Source organism: Amblyomma mixtum, chromosome 3 (genome assembly GCF_055824585.1).
Source record: "Amblyomma mixtum isolate Tamu chromosome 3, ASM5582458v1, whole genome shotgun sequence".
NCBI classification, from domain to species: Eukaryota; Metazoa; Arthropoda; class Arachnida; order Ixodida; family Ixodidae; genus Amblyomma; species Amblyomma mixtum.
Window position 1 is genome coordinate 250973159 of NC_143014.1, and position 15413 is coordinate 250988571.

Consider the following 15413-nt stretch of genomic DNA (forward strand, 5'->3'; position numbering starts at 1 on the left):
GCTTTGCGCCGCATGCCTCGGCGCCATTTCCGGGAGCCCCGATCCGGAGGGACCGCCACGTCGCAGGCACTACTGGCGGCGCTTTCCGCTAGGCCTACGGGGACGCTTTTTCTCCCACTGACCCCACTTGCGTACGATCTCTCTTTTGGAGGTGCTTGCTTCACACTAATGCCCCCTTTCCTTTCACGTCACCCCACATTCGGAGACGCTTTTTTAGTCGCCACGCACTGGTCTTGAGTGGTGGCCATTGCTGACTCTTCGGATTCACGCGTATGCGGGAGCACTCAGCCACGGCTGCTAGCTTGATGTGCACAACCTATGTCAAAAGTACAGAGCCCAAGGGGCTTGCTTCTGCGCCAAGCTGTGTGGCTCGTTGTGCATCACCACCGCTGATCCACATCACTTGAAGGCGGGAAGAACTATGGTCCTCGCCGTTCTGGGACTTCCACGGATGCGGCAAGAGCCCCACTACACTCCCTGTACTCTTTGCCTGCGGCGAACGCTCTACCTGCTGATCGCTCTAGTTTTTGTTTCCGCCAGAAATACGATACTGAACAACGCATTAACTGCAAGCACCAGAAAAAAAAAAACTAATTATGATTACAACCCGTCTAGAATAGCACGCGTTAGAGGTCGCTTCAAGAAAATACCTCGGGAAGGCAGAGAGAAAGAAAGGAGAAAGCGTGCTGCCCTCCGGAATGCACGAGGATGAGGTCGGGAAAGCACATTGAACGTATCGCCACTAGCATCTGGGCTGCTTTATCGCTAGGGCGAAATGAAGCAAGCTGATTACTCTCCCTCTGAAAAGGTTCTTCGGCGCGGCGAGAGGTACGCGACAAGTAAAGAACAAACGAAATCAGGGAGTGCCACATACAACAATTTTATTGAAACCCGCGTTGGACCAGCAACTGTCCAACAACACAACCCTGATAAGCTATGATTTCTCTCCTGGATAGCAGAGCTGACTGAAAACAGCTCTGAGAAAGAAACACTGCGCGTGTGTAAAAGGGATGAGTGAAGCCTCAGGCTCCTATTTGGAGAGCCGCAACAAAAAACTGTCGCTGAGGAATGACTTCCTCTCAACTGTCGTCCGAACTAATTGAGCGACCGAACCAGAGCAGTAGCGTGCCGATATCGAAACGGATGACGTCTTATGAGACGTATGCATTTAGCTGAAACACTGATCATCTCGGTGCCCCGCTTTCTTCTCTCCGGACGAATTGAACAAGCTAGCGCCATTTGGTCTGCACCACAAACCGAGCCCCAGAGTATGCACTGCTGCGTGAAATGACATCGGCGCTAGGTCAAGGGTGCCAGTAGGTCATTCAAGGCTACGATTCCAACCAAGCGCTTAAAGAAAGGGAAAAATAACTACAATATAATGAGACCTGCAGAAATGTGAGGAGGACCCGTATTCCCTAAACAGTTGCGTAAGAGTCCTGCGTGACCTGCTTTGGGTATACACGGCCCATGGCCTCTGATGGCAGCCAAACGAAACGACAGCCCGATCATTACAGCCAAGGAGAAGTGGTCGGGCGAATTTCAATAGGCACTTGCGCAGGCGGAGCTTCGTGAATCTTTGCTCCAGATTCGCGAAGATATTCGTACGTAAGTTCGGTTCGTGCTGGGAGATTCCGATGCGCTGGCCGACCAGGGCAGCAAACAAGGAAATGAAAAAAAAAAAAGCTGTTTTACGAGCGAAAAGCTAGTTAGATCCGGCAGCCTGACAAGAAGAATATTGGAATGCAAGGAGCAAACGAAGGGCCAGGCTCACAAACCTCTTCCTTCGGGCGTCTTCTTACGCCCGAAAAATGCGTGATTGGTTGATTCTTTAGCTATCGCTTCGCCCGCTGATTGACCGGAGAGCATTCGGGATGACAATGACGCCCACCTTGACCACCGTCTCGTTTCTGGTGGCGATTCGTGTGTAGTCCGGAGACTGAGCGCACGGCTTCCTGAACCTGACCTGAGATCCTCTGTGTTGTGACGCAATTCTCCCATGCTGCCTTTGCATCACGCCAGAGAGGTAATAAATGCGCTGCAAGACGGCATTGGCTGCGAATAATTTATTCGCAAGCATGACGCAATCATAATTTCGCCGCGATAAAACGGAGGGAGAAGTGCCAACGTGCTGGCTTTGTTTACTTAAGGTAAGAGTCGTCTAGATTTCTAAATGAGAATTTTTTTCTTCGGTCCCCCTTAGTGAATTTTGACGCATGAATATTTCGCGTCACTGGCTATACATAGCCCGTAACTGCGACGGCCTTACCGTAAACACGACATACCGCACGCTCAGATTGCTTCCTCACATGTATGAAGCAAGGTTGACTTTCAGTTACCGGCAGAAAACTGTTCGTTCAGCTGGGAATAAAATCATAGCCACCGCCCGTTTGCTGGCCGTAGCCAATGATTCACGGGTTGTTCAAAACTTTCATGATCATTATTTTTTTTTAAACCAAGAATACGACGATCCTTATTCCGTGTCGCGAAAGCACAAGCATGTCGGATAAGTGCCTGGAACAAAACGGCGTAGCACTATTGCCCAAACTTAATTACTTCGAGACATTTCGATGAGACCAAATATCTTTATGAGCACCTGAATGAATTCATATCGAATACATTCGAGGCCCTAAAACAGCTACCTTCGCAAGCTTGCTGTAGTCCTACTACACTCACATCATTTGTGCTTGAGTGCTTTAGACGTCTCTCGTGAGTCAGAACTCTGTTTACTATTAGCTTTGTTGATTCCCGCCAGCTCCTTAGTTGTAGCAGCTCATGGAAGGGCTGAAAAGAAACTTCGCCGTCGACATTGTGCAAATGCGCCTGGTATTAATTAGCGCTTTCATCAAGCTATGCGTCAGCGGGGGAATCGGACTGCAGAGTGTTAACAGGGTTTGGTTTGCTCTTATGATGAAGGCGCAAGCAAAAAAATAGAATAGCGGCAGTCATCTGCATATAAAGTGGTCACAAATGGAACTGTGGGTGTGCTTGTGCGTGGACGCGCCCTAGCGTTGCGCCTGTTACTTACTGGTGGAGCTTTCATGCTTACCATAACTATGCCTCCTGCTTTGTGATTGCCCAACGTTGAAACTGGGCCAAGCGCCCATGAAAAATGGTTCGCCATGAGGTTAATGTTGCTGTTCAAAAATCCCTACTGGCTGCCTCGCGTCATTGACATCTTCATAAAGAAACGCGGCAATTAAAGTTTTCATCATGTACTGCATCGAGCAAAAGCAAGTTCCAGAACCTGCTTTGGTTGTCGTTCTCCTACGCAAACCCATAGCCGGACCCTGCAGGACGACATAGACGGGACACACACGCAAACACAGCGGTGACTTCTGGCTGAAATTGACGCACCATGTCGTATTTTACTTGGCGGCGACGAGGTACAGCCTCTAGAAAAAAATGTGCAGCAGCTCATTATGTATCGCCAGCTCAAGAAATGTGAAATGTCTCGAGGGCGACGGGAACTCTCGGACTCAGTCAGCCGGAGCTTGGAAGTTCCAGGGGGTGCTACTAAGGCCTCTTTCACGACTGAGAAGTAAAGCTAGTGGCCGGTATTATTAAAAAAGAAAAAGCCTTACGTTCGCACGCAAAGGTTTTGCTGTTTCACGTACAATGGGTGAATGGCCCACACGCTTCTGCAAGCAGCGTTCTTACCGAATACAAGGTCTAGACTTCACTGCCACACGTAACTGCATCACCAACACCGTCAGCCTTACAACACCCACTGTGGCCCAAAGATTCGTCGCACTGGCCTCCAGTTAACACTGCCCTGCGCCAGCCGAAGACACTCATTCTCCCTGCTTCCTTTGTCTCGCCTTGAAAACCGTCGCCCGTTACCCAAAGCGACCATCGGCTATATCCTTTCCGCATTACTTGTCGTGATGGTGCCCATTTTCTCTTCTTGATCTCAGCTGTAGGATCTCATAAACTCGGATTAATCCGATCCACTCCATATTATACTTCCTTATGTATCACTTACCTGACTCTTATTGATTAGCCTTCACAGTTATGCTAGTTCTGGTCTATACCTACAGGGTCCAAGGCTTTCATATCCGGGCGTTTCTTAATCAGACCCTTTGTCACCTGGAAGAGATCATCGGTGTCCTGCCTAGGTATACCCTATTTGTATCGCGCACTCCGTAGTTATATTGGTAAGGTTGTCATTCATCACCTGTGCTCAAAGGTTGGCCTCACCAGTCAAAAGCGGAATCTGCTCTCTAGCGAGATCCTGAACTTCTCTACTCTCCCTCTTACCACTAACTCGTCTATGTCATCCTTAATCTGTAGGGTTTCCAGCTCTTTAGGCAAATATAGGCTAATTCTACACCTCACCATCTTATGATCTCCACAGCTCACCTCCCGCGTCTTGCACAATGTCGGGATGGGCGCACATTATGAAGCATTTTCAGTTTCCCCATTCGGGCTCTTCCATGTACAATCCCTGTTCCCCCGTTTGCGGAAGAAGGTATTCGTGGTTCGTAAACTATTTACTCAGCAAATTCTACTGACAGCTCACTTCTGCTATTCCTCAAAGTTATGTCATTGTGCCTTGTTTCCTGCCTACTTTTTGCTTGCCTTGTTATGAAACTCGCCCGTCAGTACAGCGTACTGCGTGTATACTTTATTCTTGAACGCGTAAATTAAGCAACTTATTGCATGCTAACGCATAGCAGCAGTCATGTGCACGGTGCCTTAAACATAACAGTGGGAGAAATTAATAGCAAGCACACGCGCCACAAGCCAACCACTTGCTGCTCACCCTGATGAAGCCAGTGCACTGCCAACTTTCCATCTACTCCATTGTACTCCGAAGCCACTTGAGGTTGAGTGCACTCCTGTGCGGAGTCAAACAAGGAGGGAATGAATACATGTTCTTCCAAACATGCGCATCTCAAGCCTAACCAAATTCTGAAGTAGTTTACTAAGGACGATATTTGATCAAACGCGCTGCTATAATAGAGACAGACGGGAAAAAAGTTTTGCTTTCTTTTTTTCCCCTCGTGGCCGCTAATAAAAAAATTGAGTCATTGCCTTGAAGTTGGTCACATATGCGAATGTCTGTGCATGAGAGACGCGTCGAGTCGTGCCTTCTCGCGTATATATTCAGGCGGGGCCCTGTCTCCTCTTCACCAGTTGATCTTTTCATCCTCATCCGCAAGTGCAGGATAGCCGAAAGCCTCGGCTCAGGTTCATCTGCCTGCATCTTCTCGCTGTGTTTTTCAGCTTGTTACGAATTATATGTGCACAGGCTGGGCCATGAAACGGCTTCGCTAAGGCAGAACTCATGCTCGGAGTACGTTTGAGAAACGGCAAAAAGAGATACCCAAGAGCAGCGATACTTTCATGGACACTTGCACTATTAGAAAAACCGTCTGCATGCTTTTCACCGAAAGAAAGATTGGCTAAATGAATAACTAGCCAGCGATTAATTATTTTCTGTTTGACTGCGAGTCTCAAGTATCAACGTTTATGAGATTCAAGCGATGGCAAAGCAGAGACGCCGTTCTTTGAACCTATGCGACCGTGTCTCCCTCTCTGCTTTCCAAGCGCGCCTGACGTGCTTCCCACGGCACAGTGCCGAGAACGGTGCGCCGTCAGAGGCAGACGGGCCGAGAGAAAGTGGAAGCGTGCCAGAAAGCCCGTCTGGAGTCTTCTTCACCGCCTTCATTCTTGATGTGGACGGGCCATTGAAGCCGGGCGAGTACTTCCCGCGAAACGCCTTTTCGTAGGCGACAGCTCGCTGCTTTCAGGAGCGGCCGGCTAACCCTTTTGTTTTCAGCAGCTCCACTGGCGAGCGTGTGGGAGGAATATAAGCCACGGGAACTGACGGCCGAGGGCGTTTGCAGCTCGTATACCATAGTATACGATGACGGCTTTCGCGATAGAGACGAGCGGTGGCGCTTGTTCCCCGGGAAGTCGGCTGGAGAAACTGCTCGCCACGAGCGACAACGACAAGCGCGGCCACCTTCGCGAGTTACCGCCAAAATATCGGCGACGTCTCTTTCAAGGCGCAGGCGATTCCGTCCAATTTGGACGTTCGGGCACAAGCTCTTACGACGCAGTCCGACGCTTGAGTCCAGTTTTGGAAATAACTCGCTAGCAAGCAGGTTGAGCAACGGCTTTCGGAAATCGAGCGCGGGCCGAGTAAAGTCGCGACGCCGGTCTCGCTGTGGCGGCGTCCCGGGCGGTGACGAGCCACTCGGCCTGACGTGCCAGATACTACGAGGAACCGCACCGCGAGTGCCACCCGAGAAGCGCAGTCGGCGGCGTGAAAGGCGGCTGGGCGCGCGTGTTGTTCTCGCGGGGATGATATGCAGATTGACCTTCCCGACAAGGATGACGGCGTCTCGCGCAGGAAGCCGGCCGCCCGCGAGCAGGGGGCGCCCCCTTATCGGCGCGTTTCAAATAAGGTCGCCGCGATAAGCGACACCATTCCGATGCCTCCGTCTGTACGCGGGGCCGCCACGCGGCGCCCTGGCGCCATGCCAGCCTCCCTCCCTCCCCCGCCCCCACGACCCTCCTCGCCGGCTCCTGTGCTGGGACCCGGCATCGGCAGCCGAACACCAGGGCGACCGCGGCTAGGAGCAGCCCTATAAGATATTTAGCATAGCGCGATGCGTGGTTCGTTTTGGCGGGGCCCTAACTGCTTCTTCGCAGTGGAAGGTTCGTGCCCGCACCTGGCTACTTTGGGCTGTCTGCTCATGCACAGTTGGCGCCACGAGAAAGCGAGTCTGAAGTCGCGCGTCGCTAAAGCTCTCGAATGAAGAGATGTATTGCACCACTGCGTGACACGTCGTGGTCACGCGATCTTGCTACAAATCACCGTCACCAACACCGCCACAAACCACTTGCTCAGCATCAAAGTATGAGCTATTTTAAAGGTGCACTGAAGAGCAATCTGAACTTGTCTTTTTGCCGCGGGAACTCGATCTACACGTTCCTAGCATTCTTAGAAACTGCGACTTATTGCCCTGTATGGCCGATTTCTCAAATTAAATCGAATTAACGGCCGGCTCCCGCCCTTTTTTTCGAATTCTGCCTCGTACGGTGGGCGGAGTCGACCAACGCGTGGAGTGCCTTTCACCCAGTCCCGTGGAGGCTTGCCGCTCTGCCATCGGCGGAGTAATACGTAGTAGTCCGTAGTAGCAAATAGCCCGCGCGTATTTTTATTTCTGCGGGCTTATTTTGCGGCTATATTATCTGCGAATGAAACTATTTATTCATGGAAACCTAAAAAACAAAATAAAGCAAAAGCAAAGCCTCCACGGAGCTGGCTGAAAGGAACTTCGCGCGTTGGTCGACTCCGCCCATCGTACGAGGCAGAATTAAAAAAAAAAGGGCGGGAGCCGGACGTTAATTCGATTTAATTAGGGAAATCGGCCATACAGGGCAATAAGTTGCAGTTTCTAAGAATGCTAGGAACGTGTAGATCGAGTTCCCGCGGCAAAAAGACAAGTTCAGAATCCTCTTCAGGGCACCTTTAAGGCACACTGAGGATGAATCCATACAATTTTCGTTCTTTGTAAAAATTGTATGCCCCTTTCTGGTGTGTTGAAGTTTGTTCGGCAGCAAAGTACGGGCTTATGGCTGAGAAATTTGCATTTAAAACGTTTGCTGCCACTCGATTCAAACTCGTGACGTCTACGCCGAGGACTCCATAGTCACCGTTTGAAGTAAATGGCGGTAGTCTCGATAGCTCCTGGGATCCGCGCGCTAAAAGAAAAAAAAAAAGTAACTATGTCGACGAATGGGTCAGTGATGATGACACGCGTATTATGTTTTCGGGTTTTTCTGGCTCATGAAAAGTTCCGTGTTCGGTGAGAGCGATCTCTTTGCGATTATAACGCTGTTATCTATTGATACAGGCCAACCTCAATTTGTTCTCGGAGTCCCTTAACATCCTGGTCCCCTTTGCTCCCCGCTCTGAACAACAAAGAAGAAGCGTGCAGCGCGCACTGTGCCATGGAAGACACTCATCCGCAGCAACGTCCGTCCGAGAAGTCCGATGACCGCTGAAATGGCCCCACTCCCACTCGCCGTTGCTGAGCAGCATGAGAAAGCGCACGATCGCCCTATGGACTACCGTTTATACAGCGTCGCAGTCTGGTTCACGATGGCAGTCAGTATGACATCCAAGAACCGGTGAAGTTGATGTGTACAGCAGTCTGTGCCTCAAAACGTCGAGCTGCACCGCGCATTTAACTTTCACATCAAACGCCGAATGATCGCAAAGACCGTCTACATCACTTGCGTGGTGCGCAAGTGATATTTGAAGCCTTGGTTGGACGTTGTGTGTGGCTTCACTTTGTACTGGTATTAAAACTGGGGACCACAGCATGCTGGAAGGACAGTTGAACGTGAAATTGGGCAACGCGGGCGAAAAGGCGGTTGAAGTGATACCTAACTGCAATGATCTTGGGATTTTCACCCCGAAGACGTGTAGACGTACAGAAGACACAGGATCCGTTTTGAGAAGCCCGATACGGATGTAATCAGAAGGGGACGTCCTAATTTTAAAGCACATTTGTGCAGCCGCCTTAATCCGCGCAACGACTTACCGCTCGCGTCGACAGCCCGAGCTAGAAATTCTGTCGCGCCTCAAAAAAAAAAGAAAAAAAAGATTTGAGAGAGAAAAAAAAAATGGCAGTGGTTTAGCTCTGATTAAACCTGGAGGATTGCGAAAGCAACGAGGAGAGAGAGGTGCGATGGAGAGCGCGCGGCAGCGGCGGCGGCCCCGGCACGCTAGCTATGCGCCGCTACTGCGCATGCGCAACTGGCGAGCGCGGCGGCGGCGGCACTTTTTTTGTCACTGGGGCAGCGACGGCGGCGGCGCGTCAACTGTGCGCATTGTGACGTCCCTGCTCCTCGCGCATGCGCAGTATGGCCTTTCCTCAGCTCCGCGAAATGGCTCGGCGACTCGCGTAGTGTTGCTTTCGCAACAAAATAAACCGACTTTATATGTGGGCACGAATCTCTCACCCTGACTCTGCGTACTATAGTTATAGTGATCCTGGTCGACCCTGCAATACAGGTGCCGCAGGGGCTTTGAATGGAGATGCAGAAAGCCGCGAGGAAAACTATGCATACATTATAACTGGCTTCTGAAGGCGGACAAACCCTGTGGCGCTGCAAGGGCGGCAAAGCCCAACCAACCTCGCCTTAACCTAACCAGCTGGCGCACCCTGCGGAGCTTGGGTGTGACGGTGGCCTTGCGGGCAGCTTAGGTCCTGTCGCTCCGAATGCGATCGATGGCCACAATCGTAACATACTCCCCGCCTCCTCCTTTCCCCACATCCCTGCACCGGCTCTCTCTCTCCTCCTCCTCCGACGAGGGGAGAAGCTGCTCCGGAGAGCGGTGTGCGCACTCCTTCAGCACGCTATAGCGCTGCGCAGTGATTTGGCTGCTTCAGGTCACATTATTAAGAGCACCTTGAATATACTGCGCGTGCTAGCAGGCCAGGCGACGCAGCATTCGTTGCGTGCAAGCGCTCACTCGCAGCGCCGTTTGGTCCTCTGCTAACGCTCCATTATCCAGCGGACCAGCGAGGTAAGCTTGCCAACCACGCTCGAGTCTTGAGAGCAGAGGCCAAATGCCGTGATACTGCATCGCAGATGGTGTGACCACGATAGCTCACTGATCGGAGATTATTTTCCTAGCAGAGCTGATTGAGGGAGTATCATACAATGTGCGAGTAAGTTACTACGTAGCCAAGGAGCGAGGGAGACAAGGACAGGAATGAGACTGAACTGGAATGGAATCATTATCTTATCCCTGTACTACGGTTTCTTTTTTTTTCATCCGCTTCGTTTCTCTTCGCCTTCTGTTGTGTGTTTTGTGTACTCCGCTTTTTCCAGAAAATTGTGTGTGGGCGTGTACCACGGGTGTTGGAGGAGGTGGTCGGCTTAAAGAAAGAAATGCGCGTGCATCTGTGCCTGTGTCTGTTCTCTGGTGGCGCTTTTTTGTTGCGTAATTCTTTTAGATGAGAGGCTACAATAATAGCAAATATCCGCACAACATGTACTCAAGCATTTTAGGCCAGGAGGAGAAATATGGTTGCTTTTCGTTGAGACCTCAGCCACTGTTGCCAGGCGGGTCTGACACGATGAAATTTTGCTAATATGTGTGGTTTGGGAAGCGCTAATCGGACTTATTCTGAGCACGGAACCGGAGGGCTGTCAGAATGGACAATTTAAAGTGTTACATTTCTATTCGCTACTATAAGTAAAAGTGCAGTTTTACCACGGATAGTGATTGTGATTTAGTCCGTCAAGCCTAATTGCAAAGCGACGACATTTGCTTTATTCGCTGCTTTGGATATTATTTTGCGACCTCCTTTGCTATGCATTTGTGCCTCCGCATGTCGCAGTCACTGTTCCTGCTTATATCTGCAAACAGAAGGCACCATACTCTGGTACTTAAAACGGCCAGCTAAGCTCCATGACAGCCCCACCCCAACTCCAGGCAATAGCTGCTGGATCTCACCAGTGAGGACGGTGCCACCGGACTGCATGATTAGGCTCGTAATCCGAAAGGGGCATAGCAGACGGCTGAAATTGTGCCTTTATGTAATGGCGAGGCATTCAGCTGAAACCAAATGAAGCCAGTGCAAAGCAAAAAAGATCCAGTGGAGTTCCAAAGAATCCACAAAGGATTCTAAAGGAGTCGACTGTCTGTCATAAACCGTGGGGGTCGTTTGCTTAATAGTGTAGTAAAAGATATAAGAGTTGAATGACTGTTGCTCGAGTACCTCCCAGCGACAGGGTTAGTTGTGTACAACAATGGAAGTTGTGTAGATTATATGACGATGGTTATGGAATTCAATAAACTGCGCTTGCTCAAAAGCGAAGTATGCAAGTTACTGAGAACGTCGGATCACAAATTAAATGTATCTTTTAGTGAAAAGCGCTCAAATAGCGCGAGGGACGCCCGTAAGCAAAAACATCGCGCGCCCGAACCGTCGTTCAGTCACCTAGGCGAGCGGAACCACGGAAAACCGTTAGAAACTTTCCGCTGCAGTCGCTACTTTACGGCGCGTGCCTTAATTAGAAAACGTGCGGTGCTACTAGCCCCAATACACACTCTCGGAGGGTAGCCGGGCAATTTTAATTTGAAAGACGGATGACAGCGTTGACATTCGGATGGCACCGAAAAAGATGCTCATTAAGGCGGCGACTGGATGGCGCACTCCAAACAGGCCGCGCACGTCTGCTTACCGCGGCATGTTTGCGCTCCTCTTTGGCACGTCGCCGCTCGTGCTTTTTGAAGTTCAACTCGGAAGCGGCGGCTAGGTTGTTTGCTCGCCTTTCGGCGCGACATTTCAAGAGATCCGAAACTGCGACGCGTGGCGCCTAATTGCAACGTTCTCTGCCCCTCTTTGACACAGAAGAAAAGCTTGGCTCTGGATTCCACGGCCTTTCGGGGAGGAGGGGGGGGCCGCAGCGGCCTCCGCGGAGAAAGCGGCGGCCGCCTTTTCGCGTCCTTCCCGTCCAATGTATCCTCATGCGTCATCGCGGAGGAAACGGCCGCTTGCTCATGCTCGAGTAGTTTTCCACTCGCGCAGCCACGCTCGGGGAGCGCAGCCGCGGGTCGGCTCCGCGGCTGCGCAGGCCGCTCACGTCGCGCCTCAAGGTAGATTGGAGCCGGTGATCGATGTGGGCCGCTCGGCGGCAGTCTCGCCATGGTCTCGCGGCGAACCTTGCGCGGGCCGTCGTCGGCGTCAAGCGCCGTCACGGCCCGCAGTTCGCAGCTCCAGGAACCGGACCCCGCGAGCCGAGCTCTCGCGCAGAGAACATCGGGATGTGACCGCCATGCATTTGCCCGCATGCGAGGCGCGTATTTACACACTGCGCTGATGTCTTTTTCTTGCAGAGCCAGGGGGACACCGACTGCCTTCCGGTTCTGGCTAAAGAGCCCCGCTGATAACGAGCCGAAGAAAACAGCCTTGTTGACGCGACAGGCTGGCGGTAATGACGTAAACCCCAAAGCCGCTCGCGTGCTCCTTCAAACACGCAGAAAAAGAAAAAAAAATGCCTTTCTTTTTTTTCGAGAGCGAAACGAAAGGAAAAGATAGGAAGGAATCAGGAAGTGTCTGCGGCACGAGGCGCTGGCTCCCGCGAGGCAGCGCCGCCGCCGACGACACAAAGCCCGGCTGACTCGAGGCCGGTGGGTACGTCGCGGCAATCCATCACGCCGCTCGCGCGCGCAGCGCGGTGGCCGCCGCTGCCACGCGATGCTGCTGGCTCGCAGAAGGCGCGCTTTGTGCGCCCGGCCGCCGCCATGACAGTGGCGCGCAACGCGATACGCGTGCGCGCTTGTTGCTATCGGGGCCACAGATTTATCGGCGCCCGAGCCGAGTGCGCTCTCAGTCATTTACCCCCCGCCTCCCGGCTCCAGGTGCGCGCGCAGGTGTTGGGCGACACAGGAGGCGGGGGCCGGGGCTTCCGCATCGCGCGGCTCACGTCGCCCGCCAGCAACGGCGGGTTGAGCCCGAGCGCACTTGGCAGTCGCTCGCACCTCGGCATCACCGAACAGGGTGCCACACACACGCACACAAAAGAAACGGTAAAGAGAGAGAGAGAAAAGAAGGGGCAATGGGGCTAGTACGATGACGCTCTGCCTATCCTCCTCCTGCGTGATGTTGCGAAGAGCAGGTTGCCAAAATGCGTGTCTTCAAAAGCGATGCAAAAAACAGTACGCTCGCAAAAGTCTCCATGTCCAGGAAGGGAGTAGTTCACCCTGATGAATTGCTGCTTAGAGTGCCTTCTCGGAGGAATTGGGAGCGTGTGCGCAGCTAGAGTGATATGAGGTAACGGCGTAAGCCAGCAGGCAAAGGCAGCCAGCATGCGCTTTTATAAGCGTCGCTGGAACTTTTCACTTTCTTGGCGTTAGCTGCTTGTTGCCTCCGTTGCACGCAAGTGCGGCAAGCCTGGATAGGTATAGAGTGCTCTTTCCTCAAGAAAAACAAACAAACAAACAAACACAATTACATTTTGTAAAGCCCCGGAGAACGATTACAAGAATAAACTTTTGCATAATGCATTGGGTATAAATAGAGGTGCTTTATTGGAGGGCTCCGGATTTATTTCGAGCACGTGGAGACCACAACCATGCACTAAAATTTCAGCTGACGGGCATTATCACAGTTCAGCTTCACAGAAATACAGACACCTGGGACGGGAATCTAATGCGCGGACCTCTCCTGCACAGCAAGCCTTTGAGATTTTAGGGTAAGGTAAAGTTAAGCATAAGCGCCGCATCCACTCCCAGGGGAAAAAAAAAATATAGAGAAACTGCTTGTTGCGTACGCCTTGAACACCGCATGGACAGCCATCACCTGACGTGCGCAAGTTTTGTAGACTAAAGTTGTTTAATAAGCAGCATGAACTGAATTTCTTTTGGGCGTCCTGTCAGTATCGCTAGCGTCATTTGAAAGGCTTCTTTTCTTGCAGTGCCGTCTCGCAGGCCTACTCATATCGAATTTAAGCTAAGCAAAGTCATAAGATTACCTTTGTTTACATAACTTCTTTGAACTTAGCATTGCTCTTGATCGAAAATTCACGGGAATAGCTATTCAGTTCCTCACAGCACGGCACAGTTGATAGCACAGTGGTAGGCTGACCATGGGCGACGCTGGGCCCTTTGTTTCAGAAGCATTCTTTTTTTTTCGGCGATAGCGCAACAGACCACTGAGCGCATCCATCCAGCCTACAAATGCTACCGTAGCAGCGCTGGTGAGGCACAAGGGCAGTTTCTGGGCATCATCAACTTGCGCCATCTGTCGGTGGCCAGCAGTGAACACTGCATGACGCAAAGTCGATATTTCCGCTGGTAAGTTGATCTTTCATTCAGTTCTTTTCAATTATCGATGTGTTGTAGATAGGAGCGGGGACAAACATTGTAATGTGCATTGAAAATTTTGAGAAAACTAGAGAGCGTGGGTATATGGTGGTCGGAATTTCCGGAGCCCTTCACTACGGCATCCCACACAGCCTGAGTCGCTTTGGGAGGTTGAAACCCCATAAACCATAAACCAAACTGAATGAGAATTTATTTTCATTCTTTTGGTTATTCTTTTTCTCTTCTGCTCTTTCACTTTACTTGATAATTTCGCGCACCCCTCTCTTTTCATCTTTCTCTCACCAGTTTCCTTGTCGACGCAGAGTACCATGTCAGCGAATTTTTTACGATGGCTAAAATCTTTGCTTTTCAATAAAGGGTTTCTCTCTCTTTCCCTGTGATGGCCTACTCCACCTATTAATCGCAAAATATGAGTCGTAAAATCATTCCTGCGCTCAAACCGATCAGTTTTGCCGGCCACAGAAAATGAAAGGGGTGTACTAAACATTCATAATTTGCCACGGAAATTGGGCGCTCGGCGCTATGCGGCACCGGATGGCAGCGGCACAAATGAAAAAAAAAAAAGCCTTTGCTCAAATTTCCTAGACTTGGCAGGGCTAAAACTGAGCCGTGACCCGGGCTGTGTGCCATGTGTGTCTCATGTGTGTGTGTGTCAGACGACGAACTCCAAATAGGTGCCCTCCACCCAATCTTTCCCATCGTTTTACGCGGAAGTGTATGATGAACAGAAATAGATGAAAAAACCTGGTATTGCCACTACCGACGATAACAGTGCTTCGTGGCCACTTAAAATCTCCAACACTTGTCACCTTGTTGGTTCCGGTAAGATGACGTTGGCGCAGCACATTGCTGCTCATAAGCCACCATATCCATCCTCCGCCTCTATCTCGTCCACTTATTCTTTCAGATTCCATGGCGCCATTGTGCACGTACCCGAGATGGCCAGTCACGGATTGACAACGCGTCTTCGACTGGTCTCTGAAATTACTTTCGTATAGCCTTCACGAGCATCTTCATGGCGTGCTTCTCCTGGATTCTCTTTGTTCAGAGCACTTGTCGATGTTGACGACCTCTTAAGCTTAAGCCTCAGCCTTGATTAAGGTTCGAGTAGCGGGAAATCCGGGAAGCGTAAACTTTTTTGCATACACACCAGCGGTAATGCGGCAAGGTGTGACTCAGCCTGTCTTTAAGTATGTGCATGTGTACCACCTTCCACACCTTTCGTGTCAGGCCTTCAAAGCAGCACGCTCTAAACGGAGTTTGCATGAGAATGTGAGCCAAAGGCTATAGTTGCACATGGCACAGTGAGGTAGGAAACGTAGAGCGTCCGAGGGTCGAACCGGAGCGCATTAGGTCGATCGTGGCGAGAGCAGAAAGCCCCCGGAGGCCAATGAACTCGCTGCCGACTTGGGTGGTTCGCGAACTCTTGCGTCAGCTGTTGTCTTCATGGCTTCCACCTGCTGGCAGTATGCTAGCGACTGCCGCTACCGAGTGCCTCGACCGCTGTCTGCTGTAAAGCTCCGACCCGGAGCTCGACCATGCCACACAG

The 15413-nt window shown here is 51.2% G+C and overlaps 1 long non-coding RNA gene across 1 annotated transcript in view; it reads left to right on the forward strand.

The window, feature by feature from the left end:
• The window catches only part of LOC149354328 (uncharacterized), a 68618-nt gene that overhangs the window by 36885 nt on the left and 16320 nt on the right, over positions 1 to 15413 (forward strand). Inside the window, exon 2 of the long non-coding RNA XR_016291306.1 lies at positions 13681 to 13834. This is a non-coding gene — a long non-coding RNA (uncharacterized LOC149354328). The remainder of the gene's footprint in view (positions 1 to 13680; positions 13835 to 15413) is intronic.